Here is a 10903-nt window from a genome sequence, read left to right as displayed (position 1 = left end):
GATATACAGCTATGTGGAGCAAAACAACACAATGTTGAGTTACTTCAATTTTTACTTTGATTTGTACCAATATATGCATATATTAGATCTAATAGTACACAAATGTCATGACAAACACATATCTATTAAATACGTATTTTCCTCCATGTACTTACAAAGTAGGACCAGAAACGTCAGTAGTTTTAAAACAGACATTCTTCAATCGGACGCGAGATGGCACTTTTGCTATCATTTCCTGTGTTGTGTTAAAATGTTCATAAACGGCAATATTTTCAAATTTACTTATATGCTCTTGTTATAAAACGCTTTTGCTCACCATCGAGGAAAATGACATGCGGAATAATATTGTACGTCTTTAGTTGCGCAATAATTCTGCTTTAAAGAATTGGTGTAAATTTCTCGATATAAATCGTATAACCTATAATTACAAATATAAAAAATATTCAGATATGCACTTGACTGTCAGTAATATATAATACCTATGATATTGTTACATAAGCAGTCCTTGATTGCAAACACATTCCAGTAATATAATTGTATCGGTATGTGTTTCGTGATACAGGGTGCACTCAAACAACAATTGAAATTCATCTCCAAGTATATAACGTATTTGACTATATAAGTCATTTATAATATATTAAGATATATAACGAATGGCTGGCGTCGTCTCTATATCAGCTTGAGAGTGTCTAATCGCACGTCTCATATCTGTATAACTGACAATATTAGGGCTGCTAAAATATAAGTTATACATGTTTAAAATCTATATTTAGAGTTTTCTGATCTATAGTTTGAGAAGCTCTGGTTTGAGCTGACTTTACACAATCCCAATTTCAATGCCTAATATGTTTAATATATGAACATATAAGAAACAAATCTGAACGGTACATATTTAAATTTGATTTTATATATTCGGTTTTATGATACCTTGTTTATTCTACGCACTTGGGCTTAGGAATTAAACTAGCCAAAAATCATGATTTTATTTCCAAAACAAAAAGCAAGTAAATGCACTTAGTGACAACCTTCTCGTTAGAGAAAAAGCGACAAAGAAAGTTTCCCTGCTTACTTAGTCCATAATATAGAAATCTAGATCCCGTCGCCTTATCCCTAGTTTATATTCAGACCCTGTGTCTTGTTCAGATGAAAAGTTTTTCAAAAGTCATATGATTACGATTATTTTCTAATCATAACAAAAATAAAAAGACCAACGTGGAAATTTTGCTTGGTAAAAGCCAAAAAATAGAAATTAAGAAAAAGACACTGGAACATTTTAAATTACTTATCTAGGCGGTAGCCAAACTACTTAAACCATTGAATTGTTTCGAGCAAAAACAAATATACCTAGACTAGCTATTAAGTAGTTACGCAGCGAATAAATCGTTTTATTAGGAGAATCGATAGTTTCTGGTAAATAATTTCATGTCTGTATTCAATTGTGTTTTCCTATGTTTTTGTAATTATGAAAGTTGTCTGTTCATTTATTAATGTGTCAATGACGTCAGTAGGGTATAGTTCTGGCGTGAACTGCGTAATTGATTTACAGGTGTTCTTTCTACTGAGGAAATAATAACAATTAAGAACATAGTTTTCTTTGAGTAAGCAACATTTGAAGGTAAGGCTAAATATTTTCACTCTGCAAAATCAGATAAGTAATGCTTCTTGAAAGCGCAAAGTAAAAAATACACATAACTCCACAACTTGTGTGTGTATTCTGAAGCTCGGGGCTAAAATATTCTTTACTTCACAAGTTGTGTGTTTACTCTGAAGCGCAGGGCTAAAATATACCGTACTCCACATGTTTTGCATTTAGTTTGAAAGGCGGGGCTGAAATATACCGTACTCCGCATGTTATGTATTTACTCTGAAGCGCAGTGCTAAAGTATACCGTACTCCACAAGTTTTGCGTTTACTCTGAAGCGCGGGAATAAAATATACCGTACTCCGCATGTTGTGTATTTAGTCTGAAAAGCAGGGCTCAGTTGTACCGTATTCCACAAGCTTTGCGTTTACTCTGAAGCTCGAGGCTAAATATACTGTACTCCACATGTTATGTATTTGGTCTGAAGCGCGGGGCTAAAATATACCGTATTCCACAAGTTTTGCGTTTACTCTGAAGCGCGGGGCTAAAATATGTTGTACTCCAGAAGCGTTTACTCTGAAGTGCGGGCTAAAAATACTGTAATCCACATATTGTGTATATTCTGAAGCGCGGTTACTCCTCAATTTTGTGTTAACTCTAAAGCGCGGGGCTAAAATATATTGTACTCCACAAGCGCTTACTCTGAAGCGCGGGGCTAAAATATACTGTAATCATTATTTTGTGTATTTACTCTGAAGCGCGGTTACTCCTCATTGTGTTAACTCTAAAGCGCGGAGCTAAAATATACTGTACTCCACAAGTTGTGTATTTACTCTGAAGCGCAGGGCCAAAACATACCGAACTTAACAAGTTTTGTATTTACTCTGAAGCGCAGGGCTAAAATATATTGTATTCCACAAGTGATACATTTACTCTGAAGTGCTGTTCTGATTTGACTTTATCACCAGATCACCAGCAATGTAAATCTTTTCATTTATTCAACTGTGCAATACATGATAAACTTTAAGTTAGTTTTTAAGTCACTGATTATTGTTCAAGTCTTCAAGTTACCTCTATTATAAGTTACAATTACCCTGTATTCCACATAGATATGTCATAGATATATAGCTGCGTCACTTAGAACATAGCTGATATCATGTTGTTTTATTGTATCATATAGAAGAAAGTTAATATTATCATTCAATGGTATTGTACCGCTATATTAAACTATAGGAAAGGGATCAACAAAACTTTCACTGCAAAACTTTCACTCTGTTGTATTGTCAGTTTACCGTTGGGAAAGGGTTGATGCCATCTCAAATTACGTTGATATATATATAATTTAAAAGGTATTATTTCCGATAGTAAAAATGATCTTGTATTTAAAGGTTATTTATTTGTATGGAGAAATATGCACAGGTTCCGCAGCATTGCGTGACTCCAGGAGCGCAATATCATTTCACGAAAGAACAAAAGTAGCTGACCTTTTGTACATTCCCATTTACATACAGTTCCTACATAAATTACCTTAACTTTTTAATCGAAGTAGAATGAAAATATAACCTTTAAGTAACTTTTTAACGCGACGACACTCAATAAAATGACGTAACACACTCGATACGAAATTCAGACGTAAATACACTAGATTTGACTATTGTAACTCAACCGAGTATAAAGATGGATATTAAATAATTAAAATTCATCAATAATCAACTAACTCTTTCTAGTTTTAGAACGGGAAGCCGCACTTATATACATGTTGCTCTTGACGGCTCTCTTGTACCAGTATGGAGTGAATAACGTGAATGTCGCTTTACATACTTACTTCATAATATAAATGTTTTACCAAGCTCATCCGGCTTTGTAATAATTGACAAAACTGCATTTGTTAACTCTAATAATATATGACTGAAACAGATCGTTTGATATCAATCAATCTTTCTACAAATGTTAGTTGTTGGCATGCAGTTCTGCGGCATTTCAGAGTTTATGTGAAAACCTTTAGATTAATGACATTAAGAATAACTCTTTACAAATTAGTAACGTCATAGGAACGTAAACTGGTTTTTGTACAATAATTAAGGATGTAATTTTCTGCAGAGAAAGAAACTGACATAATCGTATTTAATAATCTCTTGTTTGATGTTAGTTAACCAGGTATTTAGATAATGAAATATTTCTAGTACAGAGGAAGTTGATGAGGGAAATAACGTCACTTTTGCGTGCACGGAATTTTGCTTTCCTGTTCAAACTGTCACGTGGTACAGTAATGTCAATGTTCTTGATCTACACGCACGTGCAAAGAAAAATTCAAAGAAATGTTGCAAAAAGTTCCATCAAAATCAAAGGCGGGTCCAAATGCGAAAAAAGTATTCTATATAGATCAGTAAAGCGTAGACTAAAGATTTAATTGAATGTCGTGTCTCCATTGTGATTGAGCTTCTCCAAAGGCGAACACATATGCATTATGCACGTTTCATTCTTGTTTTGCATTGAAGTTTACTTTAAAGAAAAATTGATTCGAAAGGACACATTTGTTTTCTACTTAACTCTACATTTCAAATTTATTGAAACAATTAGTGAAAATGGGAAACATACCATAATCTTCACAATTTTTTCTATCTGGTTTACCTTTTCCAGGCACTATTTGTCTATCGAGAGGGGTTCATACCTTGAAAATATGCGTTCCGCGTAAGAATCACCCCCATCGTTCAAAGTCAAATCGTTCGAATGTAATGGGTTATTGGTCACACTATCCTAGTGTCAAATATAACTGTTTTAAAAGGTTCTTATATATCCAAATCAAAACTGATCCATTCATTATTCATATATATGAATATAGAATGGTATTGATATATGGTCAAAAGTATAACGAAGGTTGATAACTGTCCGTTGAATTGTAATTTCAACATGTCAAATTAATCATAAGTAAGACGAACAGTATTTCATTCATAACAACAATAGATCTAAAAATATTGTAGGATGTTATCCGCCTTGTACTAGTACGTGATAGCCGTTCGGACAGCTTTCTAACAATAGAACTATATACTAGTATTGCTTTTGATAATACCGAAGACTGAACAAAATAGTAAGTATCCCGATTTTCAATACTAATGTAATGCTTTTCTAAGGAAGAAAATTAGAAAATAATCAAAAAATATATCGTAATCAGCAAAATATGATATAAAGAAATATAAAGGGTGTTGCAAAATGTCAAAATCATACTTAAAAAGTTTTCTCATGAGTTCCGATATATGGGCTGAACGTTAAATTAAATTTATTTGTTTCAAGTCTATTTTTTGCCATCAATATATCTATTTCGGATTGTGATATTTTCACAATACTTCAGCAAACGTATTAGAAGTTCTCAAAATATGATGGAAGTTTCAAGAAATTCAAATTTCATACCGATTCAAATAATTCTGATGTTATCATAATAATTTCAAACTAGCGTGTGCAGATGTCTATGGTTTTGATAGCTACCTAGCAATTTTGTTCAGTGAATACACTTATTGACCGGCAATCATTTCAATATCTGTTCTATTACATGACATAAGTAATACATTTTCACAGATTTACTTTTAAGGTATGATATCAGCCAGCCAGATGTTTGTTGGTCACAAATCGGTCAAGTAGCATAGACAAAGGACCGGCGATCACATTGAGAGGGTATATGAGCCGTGCCATGAGAAAACCAATATAGTGGGTATGCGACCAGCAAGGATCCAGACCAGCCTGCGCATCCGCGCAGTCTGGTCAGGATCCATGCTGTTCGCTTTCAAAGCCTATTACAATTAGAGAACCCGTTAGCGAACAGCATGGATCCTGACCAGACTGCGCGGATGCGCAGGCTGGTCTGGATCCTTGCTGGTCGCATACCCACTATGTTGGTTTTCTCATGGCACGGCTCATATGATAATTTTTGTTCATAACTGTATTCACTGAAACTATAGAGAAGATAACTGATACTACACTCTGCAGTACACAGAGACGCAAAACATACCAAAGCCAAGAATATCTCTCTGAAAATTGATTCTAAAGTACTTGGTATGAAAATTGATTCTAAAGTATTTTGTTGAAAGCGACCTTAGAATGCAAATGTAATTATTTTGCTTTAAACGATTCCGCTGTGACATTTAAATACAGAGTTCTTAAATTAGATTTTGTCTGAGAGAAGCATTTGAACATAACCCTAACATTACAGAACGACGTGATGTTTATCTCCCATATTTTCTTGTACGCGGTTATGTAATTGAATGAGAAGCTAAAGATGGTTATTGTTTGTATCAGTGTAAGATCGAAATATCTTAGTGAACATTAGATGCATTATTTCACACGGTAAATGATATTATATATCACATTTGAAATAAACAAATGTATTTGATATTTTTGGATATACTTCAGTCTAATATTTCAATAGTTCATAGAAAACGTGTGAGAATGTTTTAGGTTAGTGGGAATCATATGGGAGTTTATCAGTTTAAATGAGCCGTGCCATGGGAAAACCAACATAGTGGCTTTGCGACCAGCATGGATCCAGACCAGCCTGCGCATCCGCGCAGTCTGGTCAGGATCCATGCTGTTCGCTAACGGTTTCTCTAATTGCAGTAGGCTTTAAAAGCGAACAGCATGGATCCTGACCAGACTGCGCGGATGCGCAGGCTGGTCTGGATCCATGCTGGTCGCAAACCCACTATGTTGGTTTTCTCATGGCACGGCTCAAATAAACATCAGTAAAATAAGCCGAACTAAATTTTTGATAGATAAAGTATATAGAATAAATCCAAGGCTAAAGACCAAATATATATGTAATTTCTGTATCAATCGATCCATTTAAAGTACACAATAATATTTGGTCAGATTAAAGCCAGACTAAAGCCAGAACCCACCTACCTACGTATAACGTGCCTTTGAAAACATCCTAAACAGCAATATTTTTGTTTGATTTATTTTTGTTCTGTATTTTAGTTACACTATCATCATTTTGGTCATTTGCTGTCTTTCCAGCCTCAAGTACCCCTGGACATTTCACAGGCACGAGCGGACATCTAGGTCGAACCTCAAATTTCCTGCAAGTCACTGGATGGTTTCCTCACACGGTGACTCGGGTAGGGTTTGAACCGTTAGAGTGGGACATAAAATTCAGCTTTAATCTCTGATTATCTATGTTTTGAGAAGGGACATAATTTATAAATATTTACCGAAACTCATGAATTATACTCTGTACTACAAAAATGGTTTCTAGTTTAAACATATTTTATTGCTTATATACATGTATGTATACAGAGACAAGACATTTACGATATATTGAAAAGCAAAAGGGTTGGGCCCAAGTTCTTACAACATTAGCGATCGGCCCTTCCCTACATAGAAAGTAAACATATACATTGTATAGTTATTTAGTAATGGCATAATTTTAATCTATTTGTAACATGCCAACATATACATTTGCAAATTAGTGGCAGCAGGGCGTATACACATAGTAAATAAATTCAAGAGTTGTGAAAACGTTCCGTAGTTTTAATGAATTTTTGAACAGCTGTAAATACTTTTTGATTATCTTCAACGTCTAACAAATCACTACCAAAAAGTAATAGATTAACATTAAGTTGGTGAAAGATTCTAGTTTCTTCAAAGAGTATAATTCTTTGAGGTTTAAATATGGGACAGTGAAATAGATAATGCTCAGCATCTTCAAACAAGTATCCACAATTACATGTCGCAGTTTCACTCAAAAAGTTCCTGAACAGATCGCCATGCAAATTACTACAGTTATTTCTAATGCGCGCATGTAGAACAGAAAAAAGTATGTTTCAAAACAAAAAATGCTTAAGTACTTGGGGCGCTTTAAACATCTCTTTCATTCTTGATTTAAATATATTTAATGAATTTGAATCGCGAACAGCAGTATCAAGTGTATTCCATAATTCGGTAGCAGAAGGTATAAATGATTTATTGTATGTCTTTGTACTGTTGTATAATTGTTGCTATTCCTTAGTGGATAATTTGTCGTTTCTGAAATTAATGAAGGAAAGATATTTTCTACGTATTGTGGAAGAAGACCATTTTTTGCTTTATAGACCGTAACCAACTTCTGAATTTTTCGCCTGTCTGAAAGGGAACCCCAACCTACTTCCTTAATCAGAGAGTTGATTGAAACCGACCGCGTTAAACCTGTAACTACGCGAGCGGCTTCATACTGTAACTGTTCTAAAGATTGCTTTTCATATAATGTGCATCCGTCCCACACAATCGAAGCGTACTCTAATATGGGGCGCATGTAAGAGATGTAGATTTTATTTAATGTTGATCGTTTTAGTTTAAATTTCAATGCCCGCATTGTACTTAGCACTTTGGAGGCTGATAAGGTTATATTTTCAATGTGTTTGTGCCATTTTAAATCTGTCGATAGTGTTAAGCCTAAATGTTTATGATGATCAGCAAAATCAAGAGAGTTGTCATTAAACACAAGTGTTGGCTTATTATCTATATTTGTTGAGAAAAACATGACTTCAGTTTTACTAGGATTTAATTTACTAGCCATTGTTTAGACCACTCATCGATGATTTGGAGGTCACGATTTAAAGTCGTTTCGATATAATGTATATAATGTGAGTCACTAGATGAAACAGCTAAAGAGCTGTCATCTGCGAAGAGGCGCGTTACACTTAGTAGATTTTCGGCAATGCCATTAACGTAGACGAGAAATAGAAGAGGCCCAAGGGTGGAGCCTTGGGGAACACCAGCAGAGATATCAAGTATTTCAGATAATTCAGAACCTACAAACACAGACTGTTTCCTTTCAGAGAGGTAGTCATTGGTCCAATTTAAGAGTTCGTCATTAATACCGTATTGTCTGAGTTTAAAAGGGAGACCACGGTGCCATACTCTATCAAAAGCTTTAGAGATGTCGCAGAAAATAATACATGTTGACTGTTTTTTATCGAATGATTCACATATTTGATGATATATGTCAATCAGTTGATAAACAGTGGAATGACCTGAAAGAAACCCTGACTGTAATGGATAGATTAAGTTACTTGAATGTAAATGATTGTAAATATGTTTGAATATTACCCTTTCCATTACTTTTTCTACACAACTTATTAGTGAGATCGGTCGATACAAAAATGGTCTGTTTATAATCTAATAGGACGTACTTGTTCATATTGGCATAAACGTATCCTAGGGATGTTCGAAAGTGCATGCAACCATCTTCTATTTCGTTAATCTCTTAAGTGAGATAAAAGATTGGACAACAATTGTAAGACTGACATCTCAGTACAAATTTCATCAAACCTTTGCTACTTAGCTTGATTCTGGCAAGATACTGTCATATCATCATTTCAATAAAATATAGTGTTATTTGTATGCTGATTTGGTGTAGACTCTTGTTCGGATGACTTTAAAAAGTCAGTTTTAGCCCTATAATTTAACATTCAAAGGTTGCATTATGTAATTGTGTTTGAAAATATTGTTGTTTTTTTCAGGAACGGTCTGTATTTTCGAGAGGTCGAAATATCTTGCTGGACAGAAAGACACGAGAACAAATAGATAGGCAGGAAAACTTTTGAAGTGAAAACAATCATATTTGAACGAACTGAAAACAACGTTATTAATTTATTTCGATTATTAAAAAATCTGTGAAGACTCTAAATTCTAGTTTGTTTAGTTATGCCCATTGTTTTATCGTTTAGGACAAGCCCAGAATTTTCACTGGGAACAATACGCCGTTTTCATGGAATACAGTAGTGTATCATTGAAGGTTCATGTGCACCGCCGTATGACCACATCTGCAAATGTCTCTAAATTGTGTTTGGTACATGTAACTTGTATAAATGTTGAGTTCTGCTCAACCCGGGGCTATAGGCCGTGGACGGTAGCATGCATTTCGACTACTATCCATGAACATGCTCAGTCAAATCGAGCCTGCAACATTTTCTTTTTTCAAATTTCGTGTTGAGAGACCTGTGGAGTTTTTCACTTTAAGTTTGCTAGTAGTGAAAATTAAGGTTAACAGACGCATGCTGACAACACAGAAATACAAAGTAAAGAAATGCAGGAAATAAATGAAGCAACATTTTCAAAATAATTTGAATGATTTTGAAGGAATTGATTAAAATCACAATGTCATACAACACCTAAGAATGCTGGAATGAAACATTTTTGTCCTTTTCCGATTTTCTACTTACCTTGATAAGTTATGTACCTACCCGAAAATGTGGATCAATACGCCTCCATATTTAGCTGAACTGCTGAGTAGTTCCTTACAAAGATAGTTTAAATAAACATGATGTTTTATATTAAAACGATCATAGTTTGCAAACTAAAAACCTATTTTAATCAATTTTCGAAAACGTTTCTTAGCTATAGATATGTAAGAAGATGAATATAAAGATTGTATAACAACAATAAAATACAGTATGAAAACTCTTATTTGTTCCCAGCATTCCCCCAGAGAGTTTGCCCCTGTTAAATGTATTAATGATATTGTTTATTAAGGTATCCTGGATTAATCAATACCGTCTCGTATGTCATTTTCATTATTTTTAGCAGAAGAGTAGGAATGTACAAAGTACGAATCGAGTTAGATCGTATAATCATGCAGCAAGTTTGATACGGTAAATGACAAGTATGTTTATCACAATTATCATTTCTATCTGATCTGTTATTTTTAGACTTTTATAAAGGATGAGACCGAATTGTCGAGGAGGCGGTGAACGGTCTGTTATGCGGGCGGAGACATAAAAGTTCACATTTTGATAAACTCCGAACAGCAAAGAATGGAAGAAAAATGTGACTTCTTAGCACATTAGTCGAGCTTCAGTTATAAAGTGGAATATAGTTAAATTGCATGGAAATTCATCACAGTCTGTCTAAAAATGTATTCAAAGGTATTATGAGCCGTGCCATGAGAAAACCAACATAGTGGGTGTGCGACCAGCATGGATCCAGACCAGCCTGCGCATCCGCGCAGTCTGGTCAGGCTCCATGCTGTTCGCTTTTAAAGCCTACTGCAATTAAAGAAACCATTAGCGAACAGCATGGAGCCTGACCAGACTGTGCGGATGCGCAGGCTGGTCTGGATCCATGCTGGTCGCACACCCACTATGTTGATTTTCTCATGGCACGGCTCTTATGTTCTTTTCCTCACTGACAAAATACTGATTTATATAAATCAAGAAAAGAAAGTCGTAAATTCTGTCCTTCATATACTAAAGACGCCAGTGGCTGAGGTGATATGCAAATTAACAACAAGTTGTCAGATTCTCTTTTGAAAATTCATAACAGAGATTTCTTTGATAGCAAGACATTAATCTT

The sequence above is a fragment of the Mercenaria mercenaria genome, chromosome 16 (genome assembly GCF_021730395.1).
Source record: "Mercenaria mercenaria strain notata chromosome 16, MADL_Memer_1, whole genome shotgun sequence".
Lineage (NCBI taxonomy): Eukaryota > Metazoa > Mollusca > Bivalvia > Venerida > Veneridae > Mercenaria > Mercenaria mercenaria.
This window is presented reverse-complemented; position numbering follows the sequence as displayed.